Source organism: Pantherophis guttatus, chromosome 6 (assembly GCF_059756535.1).
Source record: "Pantherophis guttatus breed Tessera chromosome 6, ASM5975653v1, whole genome shotgun sequence".
In the NCBI taxonomy this organism is placed as follows: domain Eukaryota; kingdom Metazoa; phylum Chordata; class Lepidosauria; order Squamata; family Colubridae; genus Pantherophis; species Pantherophis guttatus.
The window spans coordinates 46,547,069-46,568,866 of NC_142068.1; the positions used below are offsets into that span (position 1 = coordinate 46,547,069).

General features: G+C 40.3%; 1 protein-coding gene across 14 annotated transcripts in view; it reads right to left on the bottom strand.

Moving 5' to 3' along the window:
* Window positions 1-21,798, bottom strand: part of BTRC (beta-transducin repeat containing E3 ubiquitin protein ligase) — a 159,924-nt gene that overhangs the window by 85,230 nt on the left and 52,896 nt on the right. The gene's annotated exons all lie outside the window — the stretch shown is intronic.

The window sequence follows — 21,798 nt, forward strand, 5'->3', positions numbered from 1 at the left end:
GTCTAAGCTAGCTCTTACAATGGAGAGCATGTTTTACACTTCCAAGCCAAGCCACTGCCCCATTTACTTTAGCACTACCTTATTCTGACATACTAGCTGTACCCAGTCCTTAGTAGCTCTGCCACTTGATTCTGTGAAGGTGCCACAGACTGAACCAACTTACTTTTTACCATTTAGCTTCTGTCCTTCTCATCCATGATACTAAGATGACCATATGATTATTTTTAGTCACATATTTCCTAGCAGCAAATGTTTATTGTCTCAATGATACTAAAAAGCCATTAACAATTATAATTAACTGTGTTGTGCTAATTTTATTTAATAATCTGAGAAGCCACATTTTAATTTTTTTCTGGTGGCTAAAAAGGTGATATTAAAATGTTTGTAAATAACTAAGGTATATACTAATTTTTGATTGCATTAAAAATAAAAATTCCTACCCAAAACACTCATTTGGACAAAATTCAATAGATCAGGGGTTTCCAACCTCTGGTCCCTGGACTGGCACCAGGCCAAAGCATGCCAGAGACTGGGCCATGCAAACAAGTGAAACCCCATCCGTGGGATGCAGGCAGCTTGCGAAAGCATGCTCCCTCTGGCCCACAGAAAAACCTCTCTCCACAGAACCAGTCCCAGGTGCCCAAAAGGTTGGGGGCCACTACAGTAAGACAACACAGTGTCTCAGTCATGATTCTTATACTTTTAAGGACAATCTTAAGTCAGAAGACTGCTGACATCATTCCATAAACACAGAAAATATGGGAAAGAAAGAATCAGACAGCAAGTAAGATAAAGGATGGAAAAAGTTTACACATTACATTTTTAGCCCTTTAAAGCGCTCCATGGCATGGGACCCGGGTACCTTCGAGACCATCTTCTGCCACCAATAGCCTCCCACCGACCAGTTCGTTCCCACAGAGGGTCTCCTCAGGGTGCCATCAGCCAAGTTATGTCGGCTGGCGACACCCAGGGGGAGGGCCTTCCCTGTGGGAGCCCCAGCCCTGTGGAATGAACTGCCCCCAGAAATACACAAGATCTCCGACCTCCGGGTGTTCCGCTGCGCATTGAAGACCTTGTTGTTCCGCCAGGCAGGGCTGTCAATATAATAATTTTAAATTGGGGTATTTTAATTTTTAGAGTTTTAAATCAGCCAAATCTATTTAATTATTTTAATTTTTAATTATTGTTGTGTCTTGTGTTTTTAAATTGGCTGTACACTGCCCTGAGTCCTTTGGGAGAAGGGCGGTATAGAAATAAAATTATTATTATTATTATTATTAGGTTGATATTACAGTGTTAATGCAACTGGAATTTTTAAAAAAACTTTAATTTTGGATCCTATTTTGCTTTGATGTCCTTCTAAATTATATTACTAAAGACTCTGGAATTCTATTGCCTTTATGTTGCCCACCCCAACATGCTTGAAGTTTACCAATTTCATCTTGAAACTAAACAGCTAATTTGAAGCCTTTGTTTTATTCATTATCTTTATAGGTGGCAAGACTAAGAGGTTGGCTGAACAAAGACCAGACAATGACTGCCAAGTGCATATGGTGGCTCACAGCTTGCCGTCACCCTATTCTACTGCACCAACACAGCAGACTATTAAAGAGGAGCGCTGCTCATGCACTTTTGTCAGCAAGTTAAGTTACGCTTGGCAAAGGCTGAAAAACTGGAAAACATTAAGCTCTGTAACAGCAGCAAAGATGGAACTCATTGCTTAGAAACTGGAAATCTTGGTGGACAACAAGCCTTAGAATATTCCTGAAATATATTTTGTATTGTAACCAATCCCAAGACAAAAAATAAATTTCAAATGCTAGTTGTTTTTTAGGTCTGTTATGCATCCTAACAAGTAAAATAGATATGGACATCTGTGATCAACACTTCCCACTGAACTGCTTGTTGACTTTCTTATAGCAATTTAAGAGGGCCAGGGCTAGATTTCTGATTCAGCAAGATGATTATTCTTCAGAGGAAAAAATTAAGCGATTGTTACTATCTTCTACTCTGCTGATCAGTAAAGAAATGCTTTGCAATGAAGTACAAGGAAGTTCAAAAATTGTGATTAAATTAGATAATTATGAATATAACCATTCATTATATTCCTGTTGCTAAAACTTTCTTCATTTTGAACGTACAATTTAGATAGAAAAAAAAGTCATTTTGCTATTGCTATTCTTAAAAAAAATTAAATCAGAAATTATATTCTCTCTAATGTATGTGTCATCGGACATCATGAATTATTAGATCTTTTGACTCGGTTTACCATATACATATACATACATTACATATGGTCTTTTGCTATTTTCCCCCACATTTAACAATTCAGAAAAAGGCAATAATTAATGATATAGTCCCACATGGCATCAATGAGAAGAGAATATTCTGAATTATTCTATAATTGCCACATGATATTCAAGAAAGTAATGAGATGGTGTGGTTGATATTATTTTTATCTGCTTTAAGGAAGGCCTGTATAAATAAATGTAATATAATTATAACAATAAGTGGTAACTTTCCTGGGAAATTTTGTTTTCTGGCTTCAACCCTAACCCTAACAAGATTAAAGATAAGAAAGCATAAGAAAATGTAAAGTAAGCTAATTTTGTGAGAGATGTGTTCTATCTCAGTAATCAATAGGCGGACAATACTTAAATTGCTACTTGCAAAGTGACCTAAAGAGGAACAGACTTTTGAGAAAAGTCATTTGTTTTACCTTGTAATGAACACAACAAATCTGCCTAGCATGTGACCACCTAAACAACCATTGTACACAGTTCTCTCATGAAATTCAGTCACACCTCTCCAAAACATCCCTACATAGTTACAATGAAGAATCTGAACATAAGGCAAATTGTTGCATTAAATTCATCTGCTAGAATCAGAGGCAATGGATGTATTAAAAGCCTTTCAAGATTATTAAAAATGCTTCTTGTCTCAAGCAATAATCTTGCCAATGGAAGCATTGGGGTTTTATTTCCTGAGGATGGGAAAAGTAGAGGCTTGCATTTGTCAGCACTATTAATAAACCATACAGATGCAGCACTTTTTGAAAAATCTATCTGCATGTGAAAGCAAGGAACCATATATACACAGAGCGCACTTCTTTATGCTTTCAAATCCTTAATCCTGTCTGGAACTGTCAGTGGGGGTTAATGGTAGCTTTGGATAAGAGAATTCCAATCTGGTTGGCAGATGGATAGGTTGGTTATAGCTGCATAACTATGTCTTGCCTACAGGCACAATTCAGAACACTGTTAAAGCAATATAAAATCACTGTCAAGCTGAACCATTTGGATCAGTAGCAAGGAGAAATAATAATAAAAGGAGTTCATTTCTGGGCCTTGTGTATTCACGCTAGTATGCAGAAACTGATTAATTGTCATCATGTGCTGGTCGGCTGCACCTCAGATTCCTACTTCTGGAGTAGATTTTGCATGCTAATATAATCATTTCCCCTCTTGAGACATTAGCAAATAATCAAATGAAAAACTGGATCATAATTTACTGAGATTCAGGCAATTTTCTATGCAAATTTGACTTGTTATTGCTGCTGCCTCGTTAATCTGAATGCCTTTGACAAACTCCTTTGATTTATGAACTCATGACAACTCCAATGTGTATATATTTTGCTAGATTGACATTATCATTAAGAGTGGGTGGACTGAGCTCATATGAATGGCTGATTTTATTCGCTGGTGTCGGCTGCTCAACAGCTGAGCATCTCCTTTGCACAAAGCCCCCAAGCACAAGGCTCTTCCCATCTACCCATCCATTCATCATCTCGATGTTAATTGGCCCAGGCTTTAAGCAAATTTTCAACACGATTTAAAGGCATGATGACACTGATTACTGACCCTCTGCCATACGGTGTCTATTGATTAACCTGACAGAGAGAGAGGGTGAGCTTGAGGGGAAGTAAGTGTATGGGGATTTACAGAGAGAGAGAGAGAGAGAGAGAGAGAGAGAGAGAGAGAGAGAGAGAGAGAGAGAGAGAGAGAGAGAGAGAGGAGGGAGCGAGGGAGAACATACATACATACAGTATATATGTGTATGTGTGTGTATACACATACACACACACACACCTATATATTCATTCATATATACATACATACATACATATATATACTATATATGTACTTGTGTGTGTGTATACACATTTTATTTGCATTGTGTATGTGTATGCATGTGACTGATAGTTACATGCATATACATACACAATGCAGATAAAATGTTTATCATTAGTCATTATCTCATGAACCAGAATTTGTTGGTCTTTAAAGTCTTTAAGGACTGCACACACTAATTAAAATGAAGGCTGCTTTGAGAGAATAAAGCCAGTTACAACTATCATGTCAAATATCGTATCAGACTATGGAAGCAGGCAAAGCTAAATGATAGAATTAACTGTGTCTAGTCATCATGAACACTATTGGTATACAGAAGTAAAAATTAGCAGCAGCACAATCAGATCACAATTAATTCCTTAAGTAAATCAAGAACAATTAAAGAGATTGAATACAGCATTCCAGACACTTTGATAGACTCACATTTGGTCTTTCAATACAGAAGAGGCTTTGGGGGAAAGAATCCAAGTTGAATTTCACCATCTTATGGGACAGCATAACTTAAGTAAGGATTAGAAAATTAATTTGAATTACCTTGTGACCCTGTCCACAGCACACATTTAAGACAAAGGGGAAATAAATACTAGTCTAATAGTTGCAGAAGAATAAAGTTCCTACAGTCTTTGTAAATGATAGATTGAAGCAAGAATCTTGTTACTGTAAAGCAGGGGTGTCAAACTCGTGACGACACATTGTTGTCATGTGACGTATTGCAACTTCCCCCCCATCGCTAACACCGGGGTGGGGTCGGGGTGGCCAGCGCATGATGCATCTGGCCATAATTTTGACACCCTGCTATAAAGGGACCATCAACCTCTGTTTTTTTCTTATGTGAGCTTTAGTAGTTTATAAATTTCAAAAAATATTGACCTGAAAAACAGATAGATGTGTGATACATCTTTAAAAACAAATCTCTTCAATATCCAAATGTCTCCTACCCCAAGAAGGTAAATTAAGTATGTTGAGGACATAATCTCTCCAATGCTTGAAATTTCCAAAGAATAAGAAAGCAGATAAAGATCTACAAACCATAAACTAATACAAATAATAGAAAATAGTTGGAACAGGGGATTTCTTCAGTGAGAACATGTAAACAAACTATGTAATTCATTACCATAAAGTGTGAATTGTGAATTGTAAAATCAAGGAGAGTGGGACAGGCAGGAGAAAATGGGGAAAGTATTTTTCTCTGAAGCATTTCTTTTGCTTTAAGAACTGAATATACTGCCTAATGTATCTCTAAGTGGTCAGAGATAAACATAGAATATTGGCTTGAAAAGAGTCACTAGATTACAGATCCTCGCTTGTATAGACCAGCAAGATGATGTTTGGAGCAAGACTGAACTTCAGCTGCACTTGTGGCATACAAACCAAAATGTACCAAATGTGTCCTCATAATTAGCAGGGAATGCTGACCTTGGCAAAGCCACATCTAAGGCTACTCATCTAGTCTGTACCTTCTCTATATTACTAAAAAGTGTTATACAAAAGTTTAATTGCCCAAAGTCATGATAATGAAAGTCAATTATCTGTCACCCTACCAGCTGAAAACCATGGCATATGAAAGACCGCAGCTTGGAATGTAAGAAAAGTAAATTAATCGATCAATGGAAAAAATGAAAGAACAAACTGTATATAATAACTGTAAAACTAAGAAAGAAGAAACATAGAATTGAAGAAAACACATAGAAAACTGAAGGTGTAGGTATAGTTATAAAAGACTAATTTATGATAAAATAGAAATTATCATTTAATTAATACCAGGATATATGAACGTAAGACTCTATAGGCTGGTAATACAGGTGTCGTCTTACAACTATTCATTCAGTGATCATTCAAAGTTAAAATTGTACTGGAAAAAGTGACTTATGACCGTTTTTCACATGTACGACTGTTGCAGCATCCCTATGACTTTGTTTTTTCTTTGAAGATGTTTTGCTTCTCATCCAAGAAGCTTCTTCAGCTGAAGACAACCATGACTGAGAATCTCCATAGACAAAATGATTTTATTTACATATGTAAATAAGAGCCATAGAATATAATTTCAGTGACTTTTATTTACATAAGTAAATAACAGTCTTCGAATATAATTTTCCACAATTAAGCAAAGAACATTTGCTTTCTCTAATCAGGACATTTAATTATTTTTGTTTATTCAGACAACTGTACTAGAGCTGTTTCATAATATTTCTTAATAAGCGGTTAGATTACATCTATAAAAACTTAAAGGATATTAAGGCTTATCAGCTTCCAAAATGAAATATCCTTTTAAAATCCTCTTCATCTTCCATTTGATTTCTAGCTTTTTACTTTTTTCGCCGAAGGGTATATATATTCTATTTACCAGTACTTAAAATTTAAAATCACATGCTAGGAAAAGCAAAACGCCAAAAAAAAAAAAAACCTGTTGAATTTTACTATTGTAAACTACTATTGTTGGTAAAAGTGCAAATACCTAAATCCCACTGTGCAGCTTACTTTAAACTTGGAACATTAGTAATACAACAATGTAGCAAATCAACTGGAACTAAGTTTTTGTTCATTTGAAATTCTTTTCAAATTCTTTTGCATTACAAATCAGTATTTTTAAAATGCTATATCCTAGCACATAGAAGAATAAAATTTAACAATGGAATGCAATAGAATTCAAGACTTTTTCTGAGTATTGGCAGAGACATATACAGTAGGTTGTTTTTCTTGTATAGCAGAAAGCAGGGTTAAACATCTATGGTACAATGCCAAGAGACATTCAAAAACATTTTTCTAGAATTAACAAGAAGCAATAAGATTCAAGAGGCCTGGGGAAACTTAACAAAAACTTTGTATTAACATTCTGTAGTCACAGGTTCATAGTCTCTTCTTAGTATCTATTATGGCTTCATCTGCAGGAGAACAGCAGGTACTCAATTAATGTATTCTAAGATTTGCTAGTTTCATTGCACCTTTTGTGTCATGTTCACAAAGACTAGTTAACTTTGATATCTATTATATGACCTTAGATCTGATTATCCCTTAAAATAACTGAATCCTCATTTCCAGCTCTGTTTATAAAATATATAATCATAGTTCACAGATAATGGTAGTCCATATGATGGCTTATGTCTAGCCTAATACAGTACACAAATCATTTCACTGTGATTTATAAAACAAAATGGACATATTTGCACATCATGCTATGAAAAAACATGCCTTATATCTTACGATTGTCCTATTTTTGAATTCTCATGACCACTGAACAAATGCCAAATGGTCTATGTAGTTCTTAATATGTACCTCATGTCCCAATATTGCTCCTCACACATGTAAGAACATCTTTAGAAGTAAGAACAAAACTAAATAGGCACCAATAGGTTTGAAATGGGCATCATTGTAGAACTTAGAAATGTCTAAACCTCGTGATTCTAGATTTCAATTTCTTCCTAATCAATATCATGCCAGACTAATCTTATTACATACTTTGACAAAGTGACAAAATTAGTGGACCAGAAGAATACTGTCGATATAATTTACTTGGACTTCAGTAAGGCATTTGATAAGGTAGACCATAACCTACTCTGTTCTAGGCCCAGTACTCTTCAACATCTTCATCAATGACTTGGACGAGGGATAGATGGGGAACTCATCAAATTTGCAGATGACACCAAGCTGGCAGGAATAGCCAACAGTCTAGAAGATAGGCTTAAGATACAGAAGGATCTTGATAGAGTTGAACATTGGGCGCTATCGAACAAAATGAAATTCAACAGTGAAAAAAGCAAGGTTCTACATTTAGGGAAGAAAAACAAAATGCACAGGTACCGTATATGCGATACCTTGCTCAATAGTAGTAACTGTGAGAGGGATCTCGGAGTCCTAATGGATAACCATTTAAATATGAACCAGCAGTGTACAGCAGTTGCCAAAAAAGCCAACACAGTTTTAGGCTGCATAAACAGAGTGATAGAATCAAGATCACGTGAAGTGTTAATACCGCTTTATAATGCCTTGGTAAGGCCACACTTAGAATACTGCTTTCAGTTTTGGTCATCATGATGTAAAAAAGATGTGGAGATGATGATGATTAGGGGACTGGAGGCTAAAACATATGAAGAACGGTTGCAAGAACTGGGTATGTCTAGTTTAATGAAAAGAAGGACTAGGGGAGACATGATAGCAGTGTTCCAATATCTCAGGGGCTGCCACAAAGAAGAGGGAGTCAAGCTGTTCTCCAAACCACTGAGGGCAGGACAAGAAGCAATTGGTGGAAACTAATCAAGGAGAGAAGCAACCTAGAACTAAGGAGAAATTTCCTGATAGTTAGAACAATTAATCAGTGGAACAACTTGCCTCCAGAAGTTGTGAATGCTCCAACACTGGAAGTTTTTAAGAAGATGTTGAATAACCATTTGTCTGAAGTGGTGTAGGGTTTCCTTCCTAAGCAGGGGTTTGGACTAGAAGACCTCCAAGGTCCCTTCCAACTCTGTTATTCTATTCTACTATTACTCCCTTGCACAGCTCCAATTTTCTTATAAATTACTTGGAGAAGAGAGGGGCTTTTCTTTCAGAGTACCATATTGCAAGTTCCTTTAGAATGGTTTCTGGCTATCCCGCTATTTCAATTCTATTTTCTATGAAACAGTTGAATCACAGAGGAAGCTGATCTGAAATGTTGTCCTGAATAGCAAGATGATACAACCAAATTTGATCTATAGCTCCCATTTTTCTTTTCAATTTGAGATCCTCTAAATAGTGAGATAGACTTGCAGGCATCTGAGCCATATTCCCATTCACTTCTTTTCCTATTAAGCAAGATTATCTTTTTCCTATGTAAAAGGAATGTTGTGCTTACCTGAACGTTCTTTCTATGTGCGCTACATGAGAGTCCAAGCAGTGGGTTTAATCTCATCTGATTGGCCAGAGACTGAGTTAAAATTTGCATAAACATGCCTCCTTCCTCCTGCGAACTCGAGTTTGTTAATGAAGTCTGGATCTGGAAAGGATGAAACCTGCAATGAGAAAAACCACACTCTGTCCAAGACCCTGGACCCTCATGAAAAATGGGAGGGTTTGGACTCACGAGCGCACATAGAAAGAATGTTCAGGTAAGCACAATGTTCCTTCTCCTGTGCACTGCTTAGAGAGTCCAAGCAGTGTGATATACCCAAGCTAAGTATCCCTAGGCTGGGAAATGGAAACGTCCAGGTCCCTTCAGTTGGAAGAACTTGCGGTAGTATCGCCACCCAAAGGATGCCTCGGCCGAGGCAAACCTGTCAATCTTGTAATTACGGGTGAAGGGTAAGGGGGAAGTCCAGGTAGCCGCCCGACAAATCTCAAGGATTGAAGCCTGAGTGGCACAGGCTGCTGACATGGCCGCGCTTCTCATTGAGTGAGCCATGATGTGAGACGACCAAGGCCTGGCCTTCTGATCATAAGCCAGGGAGATACAAGCCTTGAGTCAACGGCTGATTGTGGAAGGGGACACCTTTGTGCCCAAGAAGCTAGGTTGGAAGGAGACAAATAACAATTCTGTACATCGAATAGAGGCCGTTTGGTCAATGTATTTGCAGAGAGCCCTGCATACATCAAGGGAGTGCCACCGTAGTTCCTTGAAATGTCTGGGTCATGGACAAAAGTCAGGTAGAATGACCTCCTGGGCCCTATGGAACCAGGAGTTTATTTTCGGAACAAATGTGGAGTCCAGGCGGAGGACAACTCTGTCAGGATAAAATGTACACAAGTCTGTGTGGACAGATAGGGCCGCCAATTCTGAAACTCTCCTAGCGGATGTAATAGCTACAAGAAAGGCTACCTTAAAGGTCAGAAGCTTGAGGCTGGCGGTCCCCAAAGACTTGAATGGAGAGGCGGTAAGAGCCTGTAACACAAGAGAAAGATCCCAGGAAGGATATCCGTGTACTGGCAGAGGTCTTACATTGGATGCACCTTTCAGGAAGCTACGAACCTTCGGATGACGGGCGAGGGATTCCGCTCCGGCCCCAGGCAGAACAGTAGCCAGAGCAGCGATTTATCTGTGGAGCATGTTGACAGGCAAACCGGCATCTCCTGATTTCCTCCTGAAGGAAATCCAGGATATGCGGAATGTCTGCCGATGTTGGGGCGAGACTTTTCTGGAGAGACCAGCGGCAGAAGGCAGCCCATGTGGCACTGTAGATGCGGGATGTCGATGGTCGACGAGACGCTAAAATGGTGGTGATTACACTTCTAGAGAAGTCCCTGTGCAGGGTCTCCCGTTCAAGTGCCAGATGGCCAATTGGAGCCACTGCGGCTCTGGATGTACAATGGGCCCCTGGCACAGAGAAATCCTGTCTGGAGGAATCCTCCATGGCGGAGAGATCGAGAGATTAATGAGATCTGCAAACCAAGATCGACGGAGCCAGTGAGGTGCCACGAGAAGGATTTCCGCACCCACTTCTAGGACCTTCCTGATGACCCTCGGTATGAGAGGGGTTGGGGGAAAGGCATATAACAGGCCCTGTGGCTACGGACATCTGATGCCGTCGGCGCCTTCGGCTCCTGGTGTCTGGAACCGGGTGTAGAACTGTGGAAGATGGGCATTGGATGGGCTTGCAAAAAGATCCATTACAGGAAGACCGAATTTGTCCACTATTTGATGAAAGAGGTGTGGGTGAAGCTGCCATTCTGCATGATTGATGGTTGTTCTGCTCAACCAATCCACTTGGGTGTTGGAAATACCAGAGATGTGACTCGCCTGTAGTGATAGAAGGTGCTTCTCTGCCCACAGGCCCAGCGCATCAGCGCTCTGGAATGCATACCCCCCTGGTGGTTCACGTGTGCCTTGGAGGTGATGTCCATTAACAACAGCACATGGTGACCCAACAGTTGGTGTTTGAAATGACATAACACCAAATGCCAGCCAATTGATGTTGTTGAGGAGGTCAGTTGGTGACCAATGGCCCTGGGTCACCTGAGAGTGCAAATGAGCGCCCCAACCAAACAGGATGGCATCTGTGGTCAGGATGAGATGGGAGAGTTCCTGGAAGGAACTTCCCTTCTCCATGGATGCTGATGTCCACCATTTCAAGGACTTGTACACCTTTAGAGGAACTGGAATTCGTGTATTGGCATTGCTGAGGCTGATTTTCTGACTGGGTAAAAGAAGCCACTGAAGAGGGTGGGAGTGAAGCCTCACCCAAGGTACAATTGCTAGGCAGGAGATCATTTTGCCTAACAGCTGAGCACCAAGGGGACCCATTGGCGGGCCCTGACTTGTCTTACTGTGGCACGGATGCTGGACAAGCGTTCCTTGGAAAGGAAGATGAAGCAGGTCTGAGTATTGATTTGTGCTCCCAGATGGACCAGGGAGGTGGAGGGAGTCAGGTGTCTTTTCTCCCAATTGACAGTGAACCCGTGGTCTTGGGAGGTTTCAAATCGTGACCTGGAGGTCCAGGTGTGCTTGCTGATGGGATGACGACATGATCAATATGTCGTCTAGATAGCACAATAGGCAGATGGGCTGTGCCTGCAGGTGGGCAGCCACCACATCGAGAAGTTTCGCAAAAAGGAGAGCAGTGGGGTCTAGAGGGTCCGAAGATCCCTCTTGTTGCCCAATAAATGCCCCCATGTTGGCCGTAGTCTTGGCCTTGAACAATAAAGAGTGAAAAAGGTATGATGGAACAGACTCATGGTAGCCGGTTTGTCGAGAGTAACCCTTTCATTGTCTGAGAGATTGTAGTCAGTTATCTCTTCCTCGCAGACATATGACATATCAGAATGTTGTGAAGGCGAAGGAGAAGGAGGCTCCAACATGCCCTCTCTGCCTACATGACCCAAGGGTGGAATGGGTCGTAAAGGAGGCTCAGCCGCTTGTAATGGGCCTAAAATGCCCCGTTGAATGAGGGCAGCATCGATGCTTCTGGAAATGGTTTGGGCTACCATATCACACATTTCCTGTGACAGAGAGGGGCCCATGTCTTCCTCTAGGCGGAGCCCCGCCATGGTAGGCGTAAACATGGCTAAAGCACGGGAAGACCTGCGGGGATGGAGACATCCTGATTCTGGCAGGTGACCCAAGATAGGATCCGGGTTCAATTCCTGCCAATCCTGCATGTCAGCAGATGCATTAGGAGACCAGCCAAGCTGCTCCGATTGTGTGTCCTGGACCAAGGATCTCTTGTCCAAGGAGTCAATTGATTTCCTGCTGCACTCAGGAATTGTAGAACTCTCGGCCTGTTCTGCCCTCTTTTGGGCTTTGTCAAATTACTTCTCCAAGGCATGTTGGCGCCTTTGAGCATCCTTCGCAAAGGCAGCAGAGGAAGAGGCCAACACAGATGGTTGAGGCCTAGACTGTATGTCCCTGGAATGAGATCTCTCTGTTTTGCTACATGAGTCTTCAGATACACGATGCCTGAGAGAGGAGGAGGCCGAGGTGCGAGAGTGAGAGCCGCCATTTTGAATCACACAAATAGTCCCTCAGGGAAATTAAATTTGAGTATGAAGGTGACCCAACATAACCAACAGTCTGTGTTGTGGTCCAGTAGATTGAAGGTGGCTGGAAAGCCCAATACACAGAAGCTGGCACTATGGTCCGAAAGCATAATTAAAGGGCAAGCACTGTTAAATCTGTGGAGCACAAACAAAATGGCAGGAAGCTGACACAACAGTTCCAAGTGCCCAATTCGCCACAGTTAAGCTAGGAAACTAAGAATCTGACACCATGGATCCTGTCCCAAATACAAATTGCGCAGGGCTGACACCACGGCTCTTCATGCGCCAAGCCGCTGCTGGCAAGAATAACACTCCTGACAGGGGGAATAAACACCACCTCTCGTTGCACATTAGATCTTCTTATGCCAAGACTGCAGCCCTTGAGGAGAAGAAGTGCTAAGCCGACACCACCACTCCACATGTGCCAAATGCTGCCGCCAGAGTCACTGCCAGTAAAAAGAAAGGGCATAGAGCTGACACCATGGCTTTTAAAATGCCAGGCCGGCTGCAAAATTCAAACCCGTCACAACCACACAGGGCCAACACCACGGCCCTTCGAGCACCAGAAACCTGCCGTGAAGTGTATTGAGGCAGAATTAAGCGGCATTGGGCCGACACCATAGTTCTCTGCGTGCCAAAACTTTGAGGAAACAGAGTACGAGAGACCGCCGATGGAGTACAATGAACACAGAGCCGACACCACAGCTCATAGCATGCCAATCCAGCCGCAAAAACTCATGAAGAGCTGGTTCCTCGAATCCAAACATCGTGCAGGCCTTTGCCTGTGAAGAGCCACTGCTCGAATTCCCGCGGCTCAGCTGATCAGTGCAAGGTCGGGGGAGTGCCCCAGAGCCACAGTCTCTCAACAAACCAAGAACAGTTGATAGAAATCCAAACTCTTAAAATGCAGTTAGAAATTCCAAGCAGTGGAGCTAAGAAAAGAACAAGTCTCTCTTGGCCGACTGAGTTAACAAACTGAAGCTCGCAGCAGGAGGAGGTGTCTTTATGCAAATTTTAACTCAGTCTCTGGCCAATCAGACAAGATTAAACCCACTGCTTGGACTCTCTAAGCAGTGCGCAGGAGAAATTACAAATTTTAACTCATTATCAGCCATCACTGAATTACTAAAGATACGTTTGTTACTTACTGGCATGACTATCAGTAAGCATACAGTAACTATATAGAGACTATTATTATACAAGTATAACCCTTTCATGGATTACTGCCTTGTTGTGGTGAAGGGGCTTGCATAGCTCAATGAAGCTATGAGCTATGCCCTGCAGGGCCACCCAAGATGGACAGGTCATAGCACAGAGTTCTGACAAAATATGATCTACTGGAGAAGGAAATGGCAACCCACTCCAGTATCTTTGCCATGAAAACCCCATGGACAGTATCAAAAGGAAAAAAGATATGATGCCGGAAGATGAGCCCCTCAGGTCGGAAGGTGTCCAATATGCTACTGGGGAAGAGCAGAGGGCTAGTACTAGTAGCGCCAGAAAGTGTGAAGCGACTGGGCCAAAGCTGAAAGGACGCTCAGCTGCGGATGCATCTGGTGGTGAAAGGAAAGTCAGATGCTGTAAAGATTTTTTCTCCATAGAAACCTGGAATGTAAGATCCATGAATCAAGGCAAGCTGGACGTGGTCAAACAAGAAACGACAAGACTAAACATTGACATCTTAGGAATCAGCGAACTAAAATGGACATGAATGGGTGAATATAATTCAGATGATCATCAGGTATACTACTGCAGGCAAGAATCCCTCAGAAGAAATGGAGTAGCCTTCATAATCAATAAGAGTAGGAAAAGCAATACTGGGATACAACCCCCAAAATGACAGAATGATCTCAGTTTGAATCCAAAGCAAACCATTCAACATCACAGGAATCCAAGTCTATGCCCCAACCACTGGTGCTGAAGAAGATGAAATTGACCGGTTCTATGAAGCCCTACAGCACCTTATAGAATTAACACCAAAAAATAATGTCCTTATCATCATGGGGGATTGGAATGCTAAAGTAGGAAGCCAAAAGATAACCGGAATAACAGCAAGTTTGGCCTTGGAGAAATGAAGCAGGGCACAGGCTGATAGAATTCTGTCAAGATAATACTATGGTCATAGCAAACACTCTAACAACCCAAGAGACGACTCTACACATGGACATCACCAGACGGTCAACACAGAAATCAGATTGACTATGTGCTATCTGCAGCCAAAGATGGAAAAACTCTATACAGTCAGTAAAAATAAGACCAGGAGCTGACTGTGGCTCAGATCATGAGCTTCTTGTTGCAAAATTTAGACTTAAATTGAAGAAAGTAGGGAAAAGCACTAGGCCATTCAGGTATGAACTAAATCATATCCCTGATGAATATACAGTAGAGGTGACAAATAGATTTAAGGAATTAGATCTGATAGATAGAGTGCCTGAAGAACTATGGACAGAGATTCGCAACTTTGTCCAAGAGGTAGCAACTAAAACCATCCCAAAGAAAAAGAAAGGCAAGAAAACAAAATGGTTGTCTGAGGAAGCTTTGCAAATAGCTGAGGAAAGAAGGGAAGCAAAAGGCAAGCGAGAAAGATACACCCAGTTGAATGCAGAATTCCAAATAATAGCTAGAAGAGATAAGAATGCATTCTGAAATGAACAGTGCAAAGAAATAGAAGAAAACAATAGAATAGGGAGGACCAGAGATCTCTTCAAGAAAATTGGAGATATGAAGGAAATGTTTCATGCAAAGATGGGCATGATAAAGGACCAAAATGGCAAAATTAAGAAGAGGTGGCAAAATTACACTGAACTACTATACAAGAATGAGCTTAACATCACTGATAATCACGATGGGGTGGTCACTGACCTTGAGCCAGACATCCTAGAATGTGAAGTCAAATGGGCCTTAGGAAATCTGAGCAACAGATGGAGGAGACAGTATTCCAGCTGAGCTATTCAAAATCTTAAAAGACGATGCAGTAAAAGTGCTACACTCAATTTGCCAGCAAATTTGGAAAACCCAACAGTGGCCACAGGATTGGAAAAGGTCAGTTTACATTCCAATTCCAAAGAACGGCAATGCCAAAGAATGTTCAAACTATCGCACCATTGCACTCATTTCACATGCTAGTAAGGTTATGCTTAAAATCCTATAAGCTAAGCTCCAGCAGTATGTGGATCAAGAACTACCAGAAGTACAGGCAGGATTCCAAAGAGGCAGAGGAACTAAGATCAAATTGCCAACATACGCTGGATCATGGAGAAAGCTAGGGAGTTCCAGAAAAACATCTACTTCTGCTTCATTGACTATGCTAAAGCCTTTGATTGTGTGGATCACAACAAATTGTGGCAAGTTCTTAAAGAGATGGGAGTACCAGACCATCTTATTTGTCTCTTGAGAAACCTATATTTAGGTCAAGAAGAAACAGTGAGAACTGGACACGGAACCACTGATTGGTTCAAAATTGAAAGGAGTCCGACAAGGCTGTATACTGTCGCACTGCCTATTTAACATATGTAGAGCATATAATGAGAAGGGCGGGGCTAGATGAATCAAAAGTTGGAATTAAGATTGCCGGGAGAAATATCAAAACCTCAGATATGCAGATGATACCACTCTAATGGCAGAAAGTGAAGAGGAACTAAAGAGCCTCTTGATGCGGGTGAAGAAGGAGAGTGCAAAAGTTGGCTTGAAACTCAACATTAAGAAAACTAAGATCATGGCATCCGGCCCTCTAAATTCCTGGCAAATAGATGGGGAAGAAATGGAGGTAGAGACAGATTTTATTTTCCTGCGCTCCAAAATCACTGCAGCCAAGAAATTAAAAGATGCTTGCTCCTGGGGAGGAAAGCTATGGCAAAGTTAGACAGCATACTAAAAAGCAGAGACATCACCCTGCCAACAAAAGTGCGTATAGTCAAGGCTATGGTTTTCCCAGTTGCAATGTATGGCTGTGAAAGTTGGGACCATAAGAAAGGCTGAGCGCCAAAGAATTGAGGCCTTTGAACTATGGTGCTGGAGAAGACTCCTGCGAGTCTCTTGGACTGCAAGGCGATCAAACTGGTCAGTCCTAGAGGAAATCAACCCTGACTGCTCTTTAGAAGGCCAGATCCTGAAGATGAAACTCAAATATTTTGGCCACCTAATGAGAAGGAAGGACTCACTGGAGAAGAGCCTAATGCTGGGAAAGTTTGAGGGCAAAAGAAGAAGGGGACGACAGAGATTGAGATGGCTGGATGGAGTCACTGAAGCAATTAGGCGTGAGCTTAAATAGACTCCAGAGGATGGTAGAGGACAGGAAGGCCTGGAGGAAAGTTGTCCATGGGCTCGCGATGGGTCGGACACGACTTCGCAACTAACAACAACAATTATACAGGTAGTTCTCAACTTACATACATTCATTTAGTGACTGTTCAAAGTTACAACAGCACTAAAAAAGTAATTTATGACCAGTCTTGACACTTATGACCATTGCAGCCATCCCCATGGGCACACAATCAAAATTCGGGCACTTGACAAGTGGCAAATATTTATGACAGTTGCACTGTCTTGGAGTCAAGTGATCACCATTTGTAACCTTCCCAGCTGGTTTCCAACAAGCAAAGTCAATGGGGAAAGCCAGATTTGTTTAACTACTGCACAATTCACTTAACAACTGCAGTGATTTGCTTAATGACTGTGGCAAAAGAAGTTGTTAAATGGGGCCTAAATCATTTAACAACTGTCTTTCTTAACAAAAGAAATTTTGGACTCAGTTGTGATCATAACTTGAGGACTACCTGTAGACAATGCACTACTGTGCAGCTACAAAATTGAACTCTTACTGAATTCACAAGAGTATCTATTAAGACAAGATTTCATTTAAATCCATCAAAAACCACAAAGGAATGTAAAATATGGAGACAAATGCTGAGAACATAAGTATTGAAAAGGTACTATTAAAATACTATAATTAGGAAGTAAGAAAACTCATAAATAACTTACAATCATTCTTGTAACAACTATTCAAAGTTATGACAACACTGAAAAAAAAATAACTTATAGCTGGTCCTCATACTTACAACCATTTTCTGTGTCCCTGTGGTCATCATGATCAAAATTCAGGCACTTGGCAACTGGCATGTATTTATGGTGGGATCGTTTGATCACAATTTGCCACCTTCCCCGGGGACTTCTGACAAGCAAAGTGAATGGGGGAAGCTGGATTCACTTAATGACTGTGGTGATTGTCAGACCTTCCAGGTAAATCAGATAAGAAACATGACTATATGAGCTAAATCTACTTTATTGTAAGGCTACATTAACATAATCTTACAAGTCAGAATATACACAATGTCCTAATGCTACTTTGAACTGTTCGATCCATTAAAGCAGGTCCTTTCTAAGTTTCTTTCTCTTACTGTTAAGCCACGAAAGGGGTGGGGGGTGTTCTTGCAATGGTGAAATCTAAAATTTGTTACTACCGGTTCTGTGGGCGTGGCTTGGTGGTGGGGGGTAATGTGACTGGGTGGGGGTGACCAATTTTTTTTTTAACTTTTAAAACCATTTTTAAAAAATGGTAAAAAAACGCTTTCAAAAGGCTCTGACGATCCCAGCTGAGTTGCCTGATTGGCAGAAGCTTTTTTCTTTTAAATGCCTCTGACGATCAGGCAACTCAGCTGGGATCGTCAGAGGCTTTTAAAAGAAAAAAAGGGTTTGGAGCGATGGAAGCGGCCGAAGAGGTTGTAGAAAAAATGCTTTTAAAAGTAAAAAAAAAAGCCTCTAATGATTGTGCAGCTCAGCTGGGTATCGGGTGGGGGGTGTGTGCAGGGATTTTTGCTACCGGTTCTCCGAACCACCCGCCTCCATCGCTACTGGATCAGGCAATCCGGTCCGAACCGGGAGCATTTCACCCCTGGGTTCTTGCCTCTTGTCTGATGCTAGGCAGCATTTCTTCCCTCTTTCCTCAAGGTCATTCCCACATTTCATTACATTGATTCGCTTAACAACCGTGGTAAAGAAAGGTCTTATTCAGGCACGACTCACTTAATGACAGTGTTGCTTAACAATGAAAGTTCCAGTCCTCATTTTATTTATAAATTGAGGACAACCTGTATTGCTGCACTAACACAACTGCCTACTGTTCAAAAGAGATTGCTTCATGAGTTAAGGGATCGTTGGTCTTACACCTACCTATCAAAATTACTGACCACTAATAAACTGTACCTGAGTGTGAACAAAGATTACCACTACAGTGCATATAGGAATACACCAGTACACACATGTAGTGCCATATGAATGATTTTAAAAAAAAATTCAGTTCGAGAAAAGAATAATTATGGTAATATTATATTGAGAATGGCATAAGATCCCATGTCAATCAAATAATAGTGGCTATCCCAACCACTTACAAATTTTACAAATATAAACTTTGAATAACATAACTCTCATTTTGGAATCTTCAAGAGCTTGAATAGCAAACAGAGTTTTCTCATTAGCAGTTATAGGAATAAAAGTTTTTCTATGAATCCTTCAAAGAACTGCAGTCAAGGAAGTAGAACATCTATCAGAAAGAAAACAACTTTAACCCATGGTGTATTAAAAGCCCCTATTCACTCCGTCTTGCTTGGACCTGAATGGCCTACTAAATTTACAACGTATCTTCTTTTAGTTAACTTCTGAGCAGGGAGGGGACCCAGAGAAAAGCAAAATGTACTTAAATGCTGGGCTTCCCCCCCCCTTTTGGGCTGAATGCCTTTCATCCAATAAGACATTCAAAGCAGTGACCCAGCAAATAGATTGAAAAAGCAATCTTCCATCTGAGTGCCACATTATCCTTCCTATTCAGTATTCTCTATGAGTGATCTCAATCAAGTGGATGTGTGTGTAAGAGACAGCGCAGCCCATTGCTGGGTTAATTAAACATTTGACTTTAACACCATCCCATCATTAAGCAAATAAAAACAGATAACTCAAATCACACTTCATATACAAAATACACAACACACATCAAAAATTTAGAGAACCACTAACCCCCTTGAGAAGTTTTGTCAGGAAAATAATCAGTTTAAATCCTGGCTGGTTTATCAATTATTCCATTGATTAAAATGGGGCAATTATGCAAGAGACTAGATTGCCACATGGGATCAACATCAAAGAAAGGCTAAAATAGTTTGGAAACATGAAGAGACCAATATGAGCTATTATAACTCACTTGAAATACACAAATGGGAAAATGTATGTTTTGCTTGTTTTGACATACTAGAAAAATTGCGTAGAACACAATTACTTATTTAGTTTTGAATGCATATCATGGAAGCCAGGCATGTCTCTCTACATTTTCATAAACAGTATTATATTTTACTGACAATGATTAAACAATTGAACAAGGATGCACATTTTCACATAATTATTTATTTATTGAACTAATGTATACAACTTCCATGAATAAGAAATTATGGCCACAGACATTTCTTCATCATCTACATAACTTATAATTTGAAGACTAAGGCATTTATGGAAACTTGGGAATAACAATATTTATTTTATTCTCTGAATTCTCTTATCTTGGAATGATTATTTCTAGGAAAACATTGTTTGTTAAAAATGTCTACTTCAAACTTTTAAACTCAAATTAAATATTGAAATAAATAGGTGGTTAAAAATTTCCATGAGTTTATGGGGTACAATAAGTATTGTTAAAGAATAAACATTATATTGATATATTGTATATCCCAAGAAGTGCTTTTATGTAAATTTATCTTAGATACATAATTATCAAGAAAACTTGTGAAGATACATAGATCCCAAGGAATTATCTAAACTGCAACTTCCATATGAAAATTGGGTGATGGATTTTTTTTAAACTTTTTTTTTATGTTCAACTTTATCACTTTCACTCTCCTTTTCCTTTTGAATCCAAACAAATTTACTTCAGAAGATATTATGGCACAACTAGAAAATTATTACCTCTCTCTTTTCTACCAAAGACCTGGTTCTTCTTTTAGTCAGAATTCAGTTGTTGTTTTTTTCAGAATTTAAGGATACAAGACATATTTGAAAAATGTGGAATTGGACCTATAGGTTTGATACCTGTTCATATGAACCAGTGGCACTTTGAAATTATTCTAATTTAATGTTTACATGTAACTCTTTTTCTGTGGTTGCTGTTGAATATTTGGATGGAAAATAGTATTACAACTCTTGTCCGACTTATATCTAGTCCTTGATTTATGACCATTCTTTTAATGACAATTTAAAGTTAAGATGGTGCAGACAAAAGTTATATGCGACCAGTCCTTATAATTATAACCATCATCATGTCCCAGTAGTCATGTGATCAAAATTCAGGAGCTTGGCAACTAGCATGTAGAATGGTTGTATTGCCCCAGGTCATGTGATTGCCATTTGTGACTATCCCAGACAATTTTCCAGCAAGCAAAATCAATGGGGGAAATTGGGTTTGCTTAATCTACAAAAAAGTTGTAAACTTGGATGCAACTCCACAACCACATTGATTATTCCCAATTGTGGTTGTAAGTTGAAGACTAACTGTATTAATGAATCCTTGACAAATGTGACTTTTTGCAAGAATTTGGATTGTCTAAAACTATATAAAGATAATGTATTAAATTTTCCAAACCAGAAACTTTCTGGTTTCTCAGTTTTGGAACTGATAAGTTAGCAGCTCCTAAAACACCAAAAATAATTTGGAAAGTATTTTGTAAGAGTCTAAACTAGAGTTTATTTCTATGGACGGCTGATGAGCATTATAAGACACAAGACCATGATCTGACTGTTGGGTCATTGTTTCAAAGGTATCTCCATACCAACACACACATACATACACAACCTCCCCATCCAAACTGCATCTCTGGTGCATCCTCCTCAACCTGTACAGTGACTTTCACACACAAACCTGCATCCTTGTGCACCCTTCCTCACCCATGCAGTGCCTCTCATACATCCCTTGCACTCTTGCACACCCTTGACTTGCACAGAGCTTCTCACACATGCCTTTGCACCCTCCATGACTCATACAATGCTTCCATGCACTTCCTCTCTCCCTTGCACATCTAACAACTCCCCTTCATCCCCATCACTCTCTCTCCAACCCAGCAACAGCCACTTATCTAGCTGCCAATCTAGTTACAACTTCCTTCCAGCTTTCCCACTGACTTTCCTTGTGGGAAGCTGGGAGGTAGCATTGAAAATAATGATAATGTCACCATAGTAGACCATGGCACAACTT